General features: G+C 48.2%; 1 pseudogene across 1 annotated transcript; it reads left to right on the top strand.

Moving 5' to 3' along the window:
- Positions 1 to 13409: 13409 nt before the first annotated feature.
- Positions 13410 to 14671, top strand: LOC311137045 (V(D)J recombination-activating protein 2-like; annotated as a pseudogene). The gene has a single exon. The product of its transcript is annotated as a V(D)J recombination-activating protein 2-like (transcript).
- Positions 14672 to 18143: the final 3472 nt, after the last annotated feature.

Below are 18143 nucleotides of genomic sequence, written 5' to 3'. Positions count from 1 at the left end.
TTCCAAACAAGTTAGTTCGTCAAATTTCTGGCCCTGCTGAGCTGCTCCGGTCAACTGTAAGTGCAGTTATTGTGAAGTGGAAACATATAGGAGCAACAACGGCTCAGCTGTAAAGTGGTAGGCCACACAAGCACAAAGAACAGGACCGCCGAGTGCTGAAGTGCGTAGCGTGTAAAAATCATCAGTCCTCTGTTGCAACACTCAATACCGAGTTCCAAACTGCCTGTGGAAGCAACGTCAGCACAAGATTAGTCGGGAGCTTCATGAAATGGGTTTCCATGGCTGAGCAGCCGCACACAGGCCTAAAATCACCCTGCACAATACCAATCGTCGGCTGGAGGGGTGTAAAGCTCGCCGCCATTGGACTCTGGAGCAGTGGAAACGCGTTCTCTGGAGTGATCAATCACTCTTCACCATCTGGCAGTCCGACGGACGAATCTGGGTTTGGCGGATGCCAGGAAAATGCTACCTGACCGAATGCATAGTGCCAACTGTAAGGTTTGGTGGAGGAGGAATAATGGTAGAGGGGCAGTTTTTCATGGTTCGGGCTAGGCCCCTTAGTTCAAGTGAAGGGAAATCTTAACGCTACAGCATTCAACGACATTGTAGATAATTCTGTGTTCCAACTTTGTGGCAACATTTTGGGGAAGGCCCTTTCCTGTTTCAGCATGACAATGCCCCCGTACACAAAGCGAGGTCCATACAGAAATGGTTCGAAGAGATCGGTGTGGAAGAACTACACTGGCCTGCACAGAGTGCTGACCTCAACCCCATCTTACACCTTTGGGATTAATTGAAACGCTGACTGCGAGCCAGGCCTAATCGCCCAACATCAGTGCCCTACCTCACTAATGTTCTTGCGGCTGAATGGAAGCATGTCCCTGCAGCAATGTTCCAACATCTAGTGGAAAGCCTCCCCAGAAGAGAGTGGAGGCTGTCATAGCAGCAAAGGGGGGACCAAGTCCATATTAATGCCCATGATTTTGGAATGAGATGTTCAACGAGCAAGTGTCCACATACTTTTGTTCATGTAGTGTATATATGGAGACAAAAATATGGGCTTAAATACATGTAAAAAAATATATAATAATAACGTTTCCTCATTTTTCTTATATCTCTCTCTCTTTTTATATATTTTTTGGGGACTATCTGTTTTTCCATGTAGTGAATCTGTTATTCAATGCGTTTGTATGGGTTAATAGCAGTAAGACCAAAAATATTTATTTCATCAAATAATTTATTTGTATTTTTTGTTTGATACTTCAAGGGGTCTTAACAATAATAACAGGGTCGGGACGCAAATTGCATGTATTGAAAATGCGTATTAAATGGTTATGTATTTCAAACGAATGGCATGACTAGCCATATTACAGAAATACACATGACATTAACTAAATCTTATTAGAAGTAAGTTGAACTCTTAAACGTCTTCCATGGGCATACTGGCAAACTGTTTCATGTTACCTACTTTACATGGATTATTAATTTAACCATTCTCCCTGAAATAGCATTGTGGGCTCAAGCCTCATATCAATACTGCATGGCCTGGCGCTAACTTTTTAATCCCACCGCAATCAGGAAAGATTAGGATAAATTGATGTTAATGATGATCCACGCACACACTTAGATGACTTTAAAATAAATTTTACTGTCTTAGTTTTGATAACAAGAACGCCATTATACATTGACTTGCACAATGCACTGATCTGGAATCAGTTACGGAAAGAGGAGAGTTGAGTGAGAAGTCCAGAAGCTGTACCTGGGTCAGCGGTCACATCTCCTTCCTCCTCCTCACTGAAGTCCCCAACATCCAGGTAGTTATCAGCTATACACAGAGAACAATAGAGATTTACTCTTCAATCAACACATCTCAATTCAGAAAAGGAGAGAAAATTAGTATTACTTTTCATGTTTCGTATACTACTGTAGTAAAAAAGTTAACTAGTTATACCATCATGAGCCCATGTATGTGATTCTGACCAGTGTCAGCGATTAAAAAAATAACATACCAATTTGCAAGCAAAAATATGTAAATATGCACTAACTTACATATTCCCATATTTAAAATATAGTATGGAATATTATGGGATATTACAATAACATTAATTTAGTCCACAATACCAGCCTTGAGAGTTCTGACTGGTGGACAACAGTCTCCATTCCCACAGCTGCCCACTGTCACTCCAGCACCCAGCTCCATCTGCAACCAAACCAGTCACAAAGAGATACTCACTGCCAGATACTCAGTTTTACATTACATTTTAGTCATTTAGCAGACGCTCTTATCCAGAGCGACTTACAGTTAGTGCATACATTATTTTTGTTTTTGTTTTGTTTGTTTTTTCATACTGGCCCCCCGTGGGAATCGAACCCACAACCCTGGCGTTGCAAACGCCATGCTCTACCAACTGAGCTACATCCCTGCCAGCCATTCCCTCCCCTACCCTGGACGACGCTGGGCCAATTGTGCGCCGCCCCACCATACTCATACTGTATAATCGATACCACTCTTTGCACTGTGTGCTGAAGCAGTATGACTGTCATTATGATCTCATTACCCACTAAGAGCTCTATGGGGTCCTGGCCATTCTACTCCTGTTGATCTATGGCTCCAGTTGTTACATAGTTACATACAGGAATATCTTTGGACAGCAGAGTCCTACAGATGCTATTGGATCTGGTGCTCAGTCAACTGCCTTCTAATCTTCAATATAAATAATCTTCCAAACAATCACCAGTGGGATTAATTGGAAATCAAATATGGGATCCTATCCCAGACCATCAGTTTCAATGTGCAGCTCGCTGATGTATAGTATTGATTACAGCAGAGAGAACCTCTAATAAGCTACAGGACTGTCTCGCTAGCACAGACTGGAATATGTTCCGGGACTCATCTGATGGCATTGAAGAGTTTACCACATCTCCGGCTTCATTAATAAGTGCACCAATGATGTTGTCCCCACAGTGACCGTACGTAAGTATCCCAACCAGAAGCCATAGATTACAGGCAAAATCCACTCTGAGCTAAAGGCTAGAGCTTCTGTTTTCAACCCGGACGCTTATAAGAAATTCTGCTACGCCCTCAGACAAAACATCAAACAGGCAAAGCGTCAATACAAAACTAGGATCGAATCCTACTCTGACGCTCGTCGGATGTGGCAGGCCTTGCAAACTATCATGGATTACAAACGGAAATCGAGCCACGAGCTACCAGACGAGCTAAATGCTTTCTATGCTCGCTTCTAGGCAATCAACACTTAACCATCCATGAGAGCACCAGCTGTTCCAGACAACTGTGTGATCACGCTATCTGTAGCTGAAGTGAGTAAGACCTTTAAAAAGGTTAACATTCACAGATTACCAGAATGCGTACTCAGAGCATGCGCTGACCAGCTGGCAAGTGTCTTCACTGACATTTTCAACCTCTCCCTGACCCAGTCTGTAATACCTACCTGTTTCAAGCAGACCACCATAGTCCCTGTACCCAATAACGCCAAGGTAACCTGTTAAATTACTATCGCCCCATAGCACTCACATCTGTAGCTATGAAATACTTTGAAAGGCTGGTCATGGCTCCCATCAACACCATCATCCCAGACACCCATGGCTCACATCAACACCTTCATCCCAGACACCCTGGACCCACTCCAATTCGCATACCACTCCAACAGATCCACAGATGACACAATTTCTATTGCACTCCACACTGCCCTTTCCCACTTGGACAAAAGGAACACCTACGTGAGAATGCTGTTCATTGACTACAGCTTAGCGTTTAACACCATAGTGCCCTCCAAGCTCATCACTAAGCTATGGACCCTGGGACTGAACACCTCCCTCTGCAACTGGATCCTGGACTTCCTAACGGGACACCCCCAGGTGGTGAAGGTTGGCAACAGCACAAACACCACGCTGACCCTCAACACTGAGGCCCCTCAGGAGTGCATGCTTAGTCCCCTCCTGTACTCCCTGTTCACCCACAACTGCGTGGCCGCACACAACTCCAACACCATCATTAAGTTTGGCTATGACACAACGGTGGTAGGCCTGATCACAGACAACGATGAGACAGCCTATAGGGAGAAGGTCAGCGACCTGGCAGTGTGGTGCCAGTACAACAACCTCTCCCTCAATGTCAGCAAGACAAAGGAACTGATCCTGGACTACAGGAAACGGAGGGCCGAGCACGCTCCCATTCACCTCAACAGGGCTGTAGTGGAGCAGGTTGAGAGCTTCAAGTTCCTCGGTGTCCACATTATTAAGGATCTATCAAGGTTTAAACACACCAACACAGTCGTGAAGAGGGCACGACAACGCCTCTTCCCCCTCAGGAGGCTGAAAAGATTTAGCTTGGGTCCTCAGATTCTCAAAAAGTTATACAGCTGCACCATTGAGAGCATCTTGACTGGCTGCATTACCGCTTGGTATGGCAACTGCTTGGCATCCGACCACAAAGTGCTACAAAGGGTAGTGTGGATGGCTCAGTACATGACTGGGGTTCCCTGCCATCCTGGACTTCTATGCCAGGTGGTGTCAGAGGAAGGCCCTAAATATTGTCAAAGACTCCAGCCACCAAAGTCATAGACTGTTCTCTTTGCTACCGCATGACAAGCTGTCATGAATCCCGCTTCCTGAGTCAGTTTCTGCCTGAGTTTCCTGTTTTCTGTCCTGGAGTCTTTTTTTTCCTGAGTTTCCTGAACGCACCCTGTCTGGTTGCCGGGCGACGAAGCAAGGCGGGAGATCTCTCCATTACCCGCACCTGCATCTCATCAGCTATCTGCACACCTGGTTCTGATCATCACCTCTCCACTTCATAAGCTCTGACCTGACATCCATTCCCTGCCGGATCATTAGCCATGAACAGTATGTTGTGCCTGCGTATCAGCCTCAGATTACTAAAGAGTTCGTTTTGCTGTTCTGTTACTTTTTGCTTGCTGTGAACTCACCTTAGTTTCCTCTGTCTACAGTTACTCTCCTGGAATATTCACTCCACCTCTGCCTGGTCGTCTGTGGCTTCAGAAACATCATTGGATCTGCCCATTCACTCCCACCAACTCACCTCCACTGCCAGCTCCGTCACCTGGATTCTCCTGCTTCCACATTTAAGTCTATAAATAAATACTCAACTTCATTCAACTCACCTTGTCCTGGTCTGCTTCTGGGTTCCGCTTTAGAGAATCATTGTCACGGTTTCGGCCGAGGCTGCCTCTCTTCCTTGTTCGGGCAGGCTTCAGCGTTCGTTGTCTCCGGAATACTAGCTGCCACCGTTGTATGTTTCATGTTCGTTTGCTTTTGTCTGTTTGTTGTGACACCTGTTCTCGTTTAGCGTAATTAGTGTCCTATAAGTTTCTCGTTGTGTTTGTCTAGTGTTGTGTGTGATTGATTTATTTCTGTCGTGTGTTGTGCTTGTATATTGCTTATTCGCTCGGTTGAGCTTTACTCCACTGTGTTGGAGCGTTTACGCACATGTTTAGTGCGCCTTTTGTTTTGTCGCCTTCGTGCGTAGTTTCGCCTTCGGGCAAGTTTGTTCGTATTTTCCTTGTTGGAAATTGAACTAAAGTCTTTTGGACTATACTTCGGTGTCCTGCGCTTGATTCCACCACTACACCCACCTACAGCATTCTTGACAGAATCACACACCTTCAAGAATGGAATCAGCAGGAGCCGCAGCAGCCCAGGCGACGCTGGAGGACAAGGTCCGTGAACAGAGTGACCTGATCCTGCAGATGGGATCCGCACTGCAGGAGGTGATCACCACCATCCGAGGCTGGGGGACTCCTCCACCGCCATCCTCCCTGCCAGCACCATCGGCCAGTCAGCCCATTCCCGCTCCGGAACCCCGAGGAGTTCGACTCTCGCTCCCGAGGGCCTACGATGGGACCGCGGCCGGGTGTCAGGGATTCCTTCTCCAGGTGGAGCTGTACCTGGCCACCGTGCACCCGGCGCCCTCGGGACATGAGAGCGTGTCCGCCCTGATCTCCTGCCTTTCCGGGAAGGCGTTGGAGTGGGCCAACGCGGAGTGGAGGAGGATCGACGCGGACACCATCACCTACGACGAGTTCTCCCGCCGCTTCAGGGCGGTGTTTGACCATCCCCCGGAGGGGAAAGCGGCGGGGGAGCGTCTGGTCTTCCTCCGGCAGGGGAAGAGGAGTGCCCAGGAGTTCGCCCTAGAATTCCGTACTCTAGCGGCAGATGCAGGGTGGAATGAGCGGGCTCTCATCGATCACTACAGATGTAGTCTACGCGAGGACGTCCGTCGGGAGCTGGCCTGTAGGGACACCAGCCTCTCGTTCGACCAGTTGGTCGACATGTCCATCAGGCTGGATAACCTGCTAGCTACCCGCGGACGTTCCGAGGGGGTTCCGTCCATTTCACCCTCCAGCGCCTCCAAGCCGTGCCCCATGGAGCTCGGGGGCGCTGGCGCTAGAGAGAGGAGGGGTCGGCTTACGAGGGGGTCCATCTCCTGCACCAACTGTGGTCGGGGAGGACACACCGCGGCTAGGTGCTGGGGATGGCCTCCTAGGGGAGAGGACGACAGGTCCCGCACTGGGGATTCCTTCCAGGTGAGTAGGCGCCCCACTCACCCAGAGCTCTCTGTTGCACATTTCTGTATACCTGCGCGTTTTCCACAGGTAGCACCTCATTCCCAGCATAAGGCGCTGGTAGATTCAGGCGCGGCTGGGAATTTTGTTGATAAGAAGTTTTGTTTAGCCTTAGGGATTACCCTTCTTCCTGTTGATGTCCCTTTCCCCGTTCCTGCCCTAGATAGCCGTCCGTTGGGTGCGGGCTTGATCAGGGAGGTCACTGCGCCACTTAGGATGTGTGCGCAGGGGGGTCATCAGGAGATGATTCAGCTATTTCTGATTGACTCGCCTGCGTATCCGGTGGTGCTGGGCATGCCCTGGTTGAGTACCCATAACCCATCTATTTCATGGCAGGAGAGGGCTCTGATGGAGTGGTCTGCCCAGTGTGTGGGTCGATGTTTGGGCGTTTCCGTAGGGGCTACCTCGGTGGAGAGTCCAAACCAGGTGCCCGCATTGCACGTTCCCCCTGAGTATGGGGATTTGGCTATTGCGTTTAGTAAGTCGAGGGCGACGCGGTTGCCGCCCCATAGGCAGGGAGATTGTGCGATAGACCTCCAGGCAGGAGCTGCGCTCCCACGGAGCCATGTGTATCCTCTGTCTCAGGAGGAGAAGAAAGCTATGGAGACTTACATAGACGAATCTCTGAGACAAGGATACATACGGCCTTCCACTTCCCCTGCGTCCTCGAGTTTCTTTTTTGTGAAGAAAAAGGATGGTGGTTTACGCCCGTGCATCGATTACCGTGGTCTCAATCAGATCACGGTGAAGTACAGTTATCCACTCCCGCTGATTGCGACCATGACTGAGTCATTGCATGGGGCGCGTTTCTTCACTAAATTAGATCTCAGGAGCGCGTACAACTTGGTGCGCATCAGGGAGGGCGATGAATGGAAGACAGCCTTTAGTACCACCTCGGGCCATTACGAGTATCTTGTCATGCCATACGGGTTGATGAACGCTCCGTCAGTTTTCCAATCATTCGTGGATGAGATCTTCAGGGACATGCAGGGGCAGGGGGTGGTTGTGTACATAGATGACATTCTCGTGTACTCGCCTACCCGTGTCGAGCATGTGGCCCTGGTGCGCAGAGTGTTGCGGAGGCTGGTGGAGCACGACCTGTATGTTAAGGCAGAGAAGTGTCTGTTTTTCCAGGAGTCGGTCTCCTTTTTGGGGTATCAGTTGTCTGCGTCAGGGGTGAAGATTGAGGTAGACCGGGTGTCAGCCGTGCGTAATTGGCAAACACCAACCACTGTGAAGGAGGTGCAGCAGTTTTTGGGGTTTGCGAATTACTACCGGAGGTTTATCCGGGGTTTTGGACAGGTGGCAGCTCCCATCACGTCTCTTTTGAAGGGGGGTCCGGTGCGTCTGCAGTGGTCTGCCGAGGCGGACAGGGCGTTTGGGAGGCTGAAGGACCTGTTTACCTCGGCCCCGGTGCTGGCGCATCCGGATCCCTCTTTGCCATTTCAGGTAGAGGTGGACGCGTCTGAGGCCGGTATAGGAGCCGTGCTTTCACAACGGTCAGGCGCGCCACCTAAACTCCGCCCCTGTGCTTTTTATTCCAAGAAGCTCAGTCCGGCGGAGCGAAACTATGACGTAGGGGACAGGGAGCTGTTAGCCGTGGTACAGGCACTGGCTTGAGGGGGCTCAACACCCTTTCCTCATTTTGACGGACCACCGTAACCTGGAGTACATCCAGGCAGCGAGGAGGCTGAACCCTCGCCAGGCAAGATGGAATATGTTTTTGACCCGGTTTACATTTAAGATCACGTACATCCCTGGGTCACAGAACGGTAAGGCAGATGCACTGTCTCGGCGGTATGACACGGAGGAGAGGTCCGTGGAGCCCACTCCCATACTGCCGGAGTCGTGTCTGGTGGCACCGGTAGTGTGGGAGGTCGATGCTGAGCTCGAGCGGGCGTTACGCACCGACCCTAGTCCACCGCAATGCCCGGAGGGTCGGAAGTACGTTCCGCTCGAGGTTCGGGATCGATTGATCTATTGGGCTCACACGTCACCCTCCTCTGGACACCCTGGTATCGGCCGGACAGTGCACTGTCTTAGTGCCAAGTACTGGTGGCCCACGTTGGCAAGGGATGTGAGGGTTTATGTTTCCTCCTGCTCGGTGTGCGCCCAGTGTAAGGCGCCTAGACATCTGCCTAGGGGTAAGTTACTACCCCTGCCCGTTCCACAACGACCATGGTCTCACCTCTCGGTGGATTTCCTTACTGACCTTCCTCCTTCACAGGGGAATACCACTATACTGGTCGTTGTGGACCGGTTTTCTAAGGCCTGTCGTTTGCTCCCCATGCCGGGCCTTCCTACCGCCCTGCAAACTGCCGAAGCACTATTCACCCATGTGTTCCGGCACTACGGGGTACCCGAGGATATTGTGTCTGATCGAGGTCCCCAATTTACCTCCAGGGTCTGGAGAGCCTTTATGGAGCGGTTGGGGGTCTCGGTGAGCCTCACCTCGGGTTAACACCCGGAGAGTAATGGGCAGGTGGAACGCGTGAACCAGGATGTGGGTAGGTTTCTTAGAACATACTGCCAGGACCAGCCGGAGGAGTGGGCAAGGTACGTTCCCTGGGCCGAGATGGCCCAGAATTCCCTACGCCATTCCTCCACTAACCTAACCCCTTTCCAATGTGTGTTGGGTTACCAGCCGGTTCTGGCACCTTGGCAGCAGAGCCAGATCGAGGCTCCTGCGGTGGATGAGTGGGCGCGGCGCTCGGAGGAGACATGGAACGCTGCACACGTCCACCTGCAGCGGGCCCTCCGACGTCATAAGGCGAGCGCCGATCTCCACCGCAGTGAGGGACCGGTGTACGCACCTGGTGATCGACTCTGGCTCTCTACCAGAAACCTGCCCCTCCGCCTGCCCTGTCGGAAACTGGGTCGGCGGTTTGTAGGGCCATTTAAAGTCCTGAGAAGGTTGAACGAGGTGTGTTACAAATTACAACTACCTGTTGAATATAAAAGTATTAACCCCTCGTTCCATGTGTCCCTTCTCAGGCCGGTGGTAGCTGGCCCACTCCAAGAAAGTGAGATCAGGGAGACTCCTCCGCCCCCATTGGACATCGAGGGGGCACCGGCGTACTCCGTGAGGTCCATCTTGGATTCGAGACGTCGGATGGGGGGTCTCCAATATCTAGTGGAGTGGGAGGGGTACGGTCCGGAGGAACGGTGCTGGGTGCCGAGGAGAGACATTTTGGACCCGTCTCTCCTGACGGAATTCCATCGTGGGCACCCGACGCACCCTGCTCCGCGTCCTCCAGGTCGTCCCCGAGGCCGGAGTCGGCGCACGTCTGGAGCCGCGCGTCAAGGGGGGGGTACTGTCACGGTTTCGGCCGAGGCTGCCTCTCTTCCTTGTTCGGGCAGGCTTCGGCGTTCGTTGTCTCCGGAATACTAGCTGCCACCGTTGTATGTTTCATGTTCGTTTGCTTTTGTCTGTTTGTTGTGACACCTGTTCTCGTTTAGCGTAATTAGTGTCCTATAAGTTTCTCGTTGTGTTTGTCTAGTGTTGTGTGTGATTGATTTATTTCTGTCGTGTGTTGTGCTTGTATATTGCTTATTCGCTCGGTTGAGCTTTACTCCACTGTGTTGGAGCGTTTACGCACATGTTTAGTGCGCCTTTTGTTTTGTCGCCTTCGTGCGTAGTTTCGCCTTCGGGCAAGTTTGTTCGTATTTTCCTTGTTGGAAATTGAACTAAAGTCTTTTGGACTATACTTCGTGTCCTGCGCTTGATTCCACCACTACACCCACCTACAGCATTCTTGACAATCATGACACAAGCGGTACCGACGCACCAAGTCTGGAACCAACAGGACCCTAACCAGCTTCTACCCCCAAGCCATAAGACTGCTAAATAGTTAGTTAAATAATTATCCAAATAGCTACCCAGACTATCTGCATTGACCCTTTTTGCAAGTTTTTGACACATCACATACTGTTTACTGTCTGTCACTTTATTCCTAGTTATATGTACATACAGTATCTACCTCATTTACCCCGTACCCCTGCACATCGACTTGGTACTGGTACCCTTTGTATATAGCCAAGTTATCATTACCTCACTGTGTAGCTATTATTACTTTTATTATTATGTGTTTTACTTTTCTATTATTTTTCTATTTTCTTTCTCTCTGCATTGTTGGGAAGGGTCCTTAAGTAAGCATTTCACTGTTAGTCCACACCTGTTGTTTACAAAGCATCCACCTCTCCATCCCTCATCCTCTGCCTGCTCTCCCCTGATCTCTCCATCTCCCCAGAGAGATGACTGGGTCCGGAGGGCAGACTAGTGCGTCCTCTCCCAGTACTCCCTTTGAGGGGAAGATCAAAGGAGAAAATACAGATGTCTGTGTATAAACTTAATACACGCCCTACATGATCTTATGTCACAACCTGCGGGCCTGTGAAACCAGGTTTGGGGTCAATTCAGTTTTCCATTGAATTGGAAAATTCCTCATTGACAACAATGGTCAATTTAAAATTCAATTTAGGTGTGTGAGACTGTGAGACTGACCATGAGTCAGCAGGTGTTTGAAGTAGACTGACCTGGAGTCAGGTATGTGAAGAAGAATGACCTGGAGTTAGGTGTGTGAAGGAAGACAGGAACTGGTCTTAGGTCTGTTCTGAGGGGCTGCAGAAACGCTTGAGGGCCTCCAGGAGTGAGACAGTGAGCGTGAAACAGAGACAGAGATGTAGACAGAGATTAGATATAAGGGAAAGAGGGAGTGGTGGAGAGACAGGGAAAAGTTCAAAAGAAAGGGATAGAATGGAGCGGTGAAGGAGAACAGAGAGGGATAGAATCTGATTAAATAGGAGAGAGAGCGGAGCTGCAGCAGTATCAAAGGCTCACTTGTCGCAAAGATGATGATGAATACAGTATCACGACGGCCATATTAGCCAGACCCAGGTGGAATTACCCTGAATTATCCCGCTGCCGACTCTGTTCTGCTCAATCCCAATCACCACAAGGGGAGCGATTAGCATTGCATTAAACAGTGATAAACACTGCAGCAATTATGATCGTCAGAACATCACCACTCTCACTGCACCCATTTGTCAAAACCGGAATCCTGCAGGGGAGGACTCGTCAGGTAGTGAAACATTATAACGGGGTCAGAAACAGGTGCTAGAGCACTTTCTAATTACTCTGTTCTAGATATCAATTATACACTGCAAATCCCTGCATGGCTCAGGGTCCATGGCTCACTGCTGAGCCTCACATACACAGCACTGCACAGCACTGCACAGACCCAGCTGCAGCATAAAGCATACCTTCAACAGAACTGTGTTGGTAAGGTCTGACTGACTAAGCAGGTTTGTTATTCAGTGCTGATTTGGATGACTATTATCTTAACTCATGGAAAAAACATTTCCACAGTGCCTATTTAGCTGTTAGAGGAATGCTTTATTTCCTGTTTCTGGAGCTGGAGGGTAAATAGATTATCCTTTCCTCCTCCCCTCCCCACCCCCCTCGCCACTTCAAACAACAGCTCAGAGAGAGACACAGGTGTTCCACTGGTTGTTTGTTTTGAGTTCTAACGTTCTTCCAGGCAATCATGGTTGCAGCCTTTGTTTTGCAAACTACCTGAGTCTTCTCACAGCCCCTCCAAAAAACACAAAAACATTATGCTAATGAGTAGCAGACGTGTGTGTGTGCGTGCATGCATGTGTGTGTACGCTTCGCTCTCTCCTCCTGTAGAATACACTAGAAGTGGTTAGGTCTAATAGGAAAGGTTGAGTAGAACTAGGAATAAAAGGAAATAAAGCTGTACTGTGCTGTTCTCTTCCCTTCCTCTCCTTCAACACAGTTTAATATGTGAGTCATGCATCAGGTGCAGTGTACTGTGAGAGGACATGAATCACAGTCCCACTGACTGCACATGGTACTACACGCCTGACACTCAACTGTGGTGTGGGAAATGCCAAACTGTTCACAGAGGGGATAATGATGGATGGCTCTCCAGCTCATGGTTTTGTAGGGCTCACTGACAAAATGGGATGGATACAATGAGGTCCCTTAATGATCTGCAGATGCAATGACAGACAGACACGCACACAAACACACACACACACACACACACACACACACACACACACACACACACAGGGAGTGAGATAAAGAGCTAATGGCCACCTTCACTTAGATGTGAAAGCAGTTTGCCAACAAAAACTGTCTGTACATCTGTGACTCAGTGTAACAAAGCCAGCTTTTACACTGCCACTGTGAGGAGTCCACAGCTGAGACCTGGGCTAACTCATTCGAGGAATGTGATGGAACAGAGAGGATGAGCTGAAGAGAGAGAATAGAAGGATTGGTGCACTACAGTTGCAACAGTATAAATGACTGGTATTCCTATTAACTTCTTAACAGATTGTCTTCAAGGCTGCCTTTGGTTATTCAAGTTTATATCACCAGAACAATAAGAACACTGAAGCAAATGTACAAGAAAACCTTTCTTTGCAGAGAAACAAACTCTCCTGTAAACAGCCTAGCTATGGTTCAAATTAACGTTCTGAAATCATTTAACACAATCATTGTTCTTCAACTGTTATTACATGAACTGTAATTGTACTATCAGCTCATTGTTATTGCAGTGTAGAGGGAGCACACCAGTGCTTCATTTGAGCCAGATCCTGCCGGAACAGGATCCGGCACATCTCAGATTTTACTTTGTTCGTTGCCCGGATCCGGTACCTAATTGTTTCACTGTTGGCACATAAATATTCTATTAAAAGCAATCAGCGTTAAATCAAGTTGCCTCCTCGTTATTTCTCCCGCCCCCCAGAAAGACCATCACGTAGAGGGCTACCTCATTCATGGAGGCTTCCAGCCTCTATCTGCTGACCCTGGACAGCCACGGCTGCAACCGCAAAGTGACCCTGCACTGTCAGGAGAGAGAACTAGTGGGAGAGCAGCCAGGGCCCCGAAATGGCCACACCATCAGCATGGTGCACAGCCGGGGGAAGAGGGCCTGCGTTGTGTTTGGGGGCAGATCCTACATTCCGGCTGGGGATTCAGACTACTGAGAACTGGAACAGAATTGTGGACTGCCCTCCTCAGGTGTTCATCATCAACCTTGAGTTTGGCTGCTGCTCCGCCCACACCATACCTGAGCTCACTCATGGCCAGTCCTTCCATCTGGCTCTGGCAAGAGACAACTGTGTCTACTTTCTAGGTGGCTACACTCTGTCCTATCACTCCTGTCCTCCTTGTGTGTTCCACCTGCGGGTGGAGTTCCTGCACGTCAGCCTGTAGGAGCTCCTTGATACCGGCCTGTCCATCACCAGTGCCATCGCCAGCCGCATGAGTACATCGTCTTGGGTGGGTATCAGTCAGAGACCCAGATGAGGATGGAGTGCAGCAGTGTGGTGCTGGATGACTCTGGAATCCGCATTGAGCCCAGAGAGGCCCCTCCGTGTACCGGGGAAATCAGCCACAGCCACACCTAGTTCAGAGGCAGCCTGGGTGGAGGGAGCGCTCTAATCAGGGTCCCCTCTGAGGGCAGGCAGACCCTGCCCGACGGCCATTACTTCTACCAGGTGTGCTTCCAAATAGAGGGGGAGGACCCAGGGCTGCAGCCAGGAGTCCACAGCCTTCGAGGACTTCGCTCCTCTGGAGGAATCTGAGGAGCTGTACTTCGGCCGCGAGCCCCACAAGCTGGAGGACAGCAGCAAGGGAGAGGAGGACACGTACAACGAAGAGGACGAGGAGGATGAGTCCCAGACAGGCTACTGGGTTAAATGCTGCCTGGGCTGCCAGGTGGACCCCAACACCTGGGACCCCTACTACTCCACAGAGCTGCTGCGGCCAGCCATGATCTACTGCTCTAAAGGGGAGGGAGGCCACTGGGTCCATGCCCAGTGTATGAAGCTTACTGAGAGCCTGCTGGTGAGGCTCTCACAGGGCACCAGCAAGTATCACAGGGGCCTGCCCCGCCAGGAGATGACCCCGCCACACCAGGTGCTGCCCCTGACGAGGAGCCCCACGAAGCCCCACGAAGCCCCTGCACAGGAAGGGCCCGATGATGCTGAAGATGACCCCCTCCAAGAAGCGCTTCATCAGAAGGTTTTTTAAGTGATGTCTGACCATGACCAGAATTACACTTATTCATAAAAAAATATATATATGTTTTACCTTTATTTAACTAGGCAAGTCAGTTAAGAACAAATTCTTATTTACAATGACGGCCTACACATTAATTGATCAACTGATTAATAAACATACAGTCAGGTCCATAACAATTGGCACCCTTGATAGAGAGGAGCAAAAAATACTGTATAAAATAAATAATACAAATACTAAGCTATATTGCATGCTCAAATTTTATTTATACTAATACAATTTCTCAGAGAAAGAGTAATAAAACAAATCTAACCCTAACCCATTTTAGCCAAAAATCTGGTTGCCTCTGCCAGGAGGCTGACACTTGGCCGCAAGTGGATCTTCCAGCAAGACAATAACACCAAGCACTAATCAAAATCCACAAAGAAATAGTTGATTGACCACAAAATCAACATTTTGCAATGGCCATCTCAGTCTCCGGACTTGAACCCCATTGGATATAAGTCTTGATGGCTGTGTTGTGTTAATCCTCATTTTTGGCAGACATTTTTCAGAGGAAGTTTTTAGTACATGAGTTTTGTTAAACCAAATGGACTTCGGAAGGTAGGCGCATAATGTCTGGACTGGCACAATTGTATTTAAACCAATGGAGGATAATTTATTTTCTGTGGTTGAATGTTTCTGAGGCCATTCACAAAATATGTTATGATTAAAACTTGTTTTTATTCACCAGTTCACACAGTAATTACATATTAATTGCCCCATCTGTAAACCAACACATATGCTCAGTTATCAATAACATAATCACAGGAAAGTTTAATAGTATGATACATTGTTTGCTACATTGTAGAGAGGTATATGCACATTAATTCAGTAATCATCAAACAATAAATAGGTAAATAAAACCACTAAATCAAATACACATTAAACAAATGAACAGTGAATAAATGTGCAGTAGGGTACATATTGTTATTTTCATTTAAATAAAAAAGAGTGTTTTGGCAACAGTTGTTATTTTCCTGAGTTTAAATGTACTCTTGAAACATGACAAACCAGCAGATTGAATACACTGCTGATATGAGATTCAAACAAACCATATTCATCATCCTTCATGTAGCAAATGCTATTCTATAAATGAAAATACATTATTAAACATACTGTCATGTAAAACATGATGTTATTGTGTGACTGTGATAACTGTTAAATGAAATATGATACATTATGAAAATATGTACACAATATGGTTAAATTCATGACAGTAAAATAGAATCAGAACATTGAATGCATCAAAAATATATATTTTTAAATTGCCTGTCACAAGTCAAAATGGTGACGCAGAGATAAACAACATCAATCAATCAAACAAATAAACTATCAAATCAATTCAGTTCCTCTCAATGCTCTCTTCCTTCCCTCAGTTTAATTTTAAAGTAAATGGCTGTGCTAAGCCCCAGAAGAGTCATAGAGTCAGGGCGTGTGAGGATTCAATAAAGATAATCTAAATATTTCTTGAGGCAAGCCTAAGGGTGTTAGGCCTAGTAGTGTACCATACAGCATTTTCATGCGATCAACGAAAAGGGCAGTTTATATTTTATTTTATGAAAAGAGGTAGAGTGTTATCATTTCTCATTCTCTGTGCAAACGCTAAAACAGATACAAATGGTTTCAAAGTCACCTAGGCATCCATTTTGGCCCTTGGGAACCCGAATATAAACTCTAAAGCAATCTGTTTTAGAAGGCAGCCCCGAAACAAATACAATTTGAGTCTCCATGATTCCATTTTGCTCCAGCCCTGGAGATAAATTAATACAGCGATCATAAATGTGAGCTTCTTTAACACAATTCTCCCATTACAGTGCTTTTATTTTCTCCCATAAATAACCTCTCTGGATAAATTCATGGATGTGTCATAACCCATGCAATACAATAAACTGCCCCATATTTCACAGGCACCCAGAGATAAAACACCAACTATCTTCATGCTAAAAGCAGAGGAGAGGAAGTGATGTCTGATCTCTGCACTCAAATCATTAACTCAAAATTAACAAATATAAAACGCCAATATAAAATGCAGAGGCTGAGAAGGACATTCAGCCACCTTTCGGAAATTATGTATGAAAATGAAATGTAAGGTAGAAAGCCTTTTCAAATTTCCTCAAAGTAAATAATGGATCAAATAACATTTTTAGGATTTCAACAATAAATAATAATGTGTATTTCGAGAATAAAGTATTTTCCCCCTACGTCACTACTAATAAATATATACTGCAGTTCATATTGTAGAGTAAATATTAAGTTTGAAACAGAACAGTACAAAACAGACTAGAATCAGGTATACTGTTGCTAAGACATATTCCTGTCATAATCCATAAAGTCCCAAAGAACTGTCAAATCAAAACAATATTTTCAAAAGTATGGGACATCTAGTGACATGTCAGCATCCTCCTGTGTCTCCTGACTCTCTACAGGGTCAATAGTGGCCTGCACGGCTTTAGCATAGTTTTTGTGAGCCTCCATGAACTTATGCAGGTACTTAGAGGTGTAGAGCCAGTGGTGCTTCAGCACGTCTTCCAGCCCTCTCCACGATCTCCAGCACGTGGGCCAAAGTCTTGGGCAGGTAGTTGGTGATCTTGCCATCATACCTGTACTTGAAGACAGTGGAGAGCAGCTCTACGAAGCGCTGGGAGTTGAAGCTATACCGGCAGAGCTGGTCTGGGCACTCCCTGGCCGGGCACATGGAGAGCCACACAGGCTTCATCTGGAGGTAGAGCCCCATCAGCTCCCTCAGGGCCTCCTGCCGCTCCTCTGAGTGCAATAGCTCACACACCGCCTCCTCAACTTCATCTTCTTCCTCTGGGTGGCCCGCCAGCTCCTACGCTGCTCCTGGCAGGGGTTGGCATTGTGGTAGACCTCCCCTATCTCATCCTGGAAGATCTTGTAGAACTCGGTGGCGTTGCCGATATTGCAGCGCAAGGCGTCCAGGGTCGGCTGGGTCTCCATGAAGGGCTTGGCAGATGCCTTTGACCCGGTCTCGCAGCTCCTCAGTGGATTCAGAATAAGGGTTGGTCCTCCAGAGCTCGTAGCACTCCACCGTGGCTGCAGGTAATAGAGTAGAGAGTCATGTTGTGGGAGGCCTCTGCCCGAGTGGCATCACACAGCATGCAGATGTAAGTGGAGCCTGAAGCCTGCAAACCCTCCATATTTCGCACCTTCTTCTCGTTGTAGCCCGTGCCCCTGAAGTGGAAGCCGAAGGAACGAGAAAGGCCGCCCACAGACAGAATGAGACGGCTGTGCTTCATAGCGTTCCTTTTGGCCACCACAGGCCCCAGGACTTCTCTGAGTGTCTCGTGGTCTGACTCGTCCACAAACATCAGACAGAGCAGCTTGCAAGACATCTCTGAGTTGGGCTTGAGCTCCCGGAAGATGGTGATCGCCTCATCTTCTCCCTCAGCCTTTATAGAGACGGACATGATGGTGATGGAGAAACG

Source organism: Coregonus lavaretus, assembly GCF_964263955.1.
Source record: "Coregonus lavaretus genome assembly, chromosome: 11".
In the NCBI taxonomy this organism is placed as follows: Eukaryota; Metazoa; Chordata; class Actinopteri; order Salmoniformes; family Salmonidae; genus Coregonus; species Coregonus lavaretus.
This window is presented reverse-complemented; position numbering and strand designations above follow the sequence as displayed.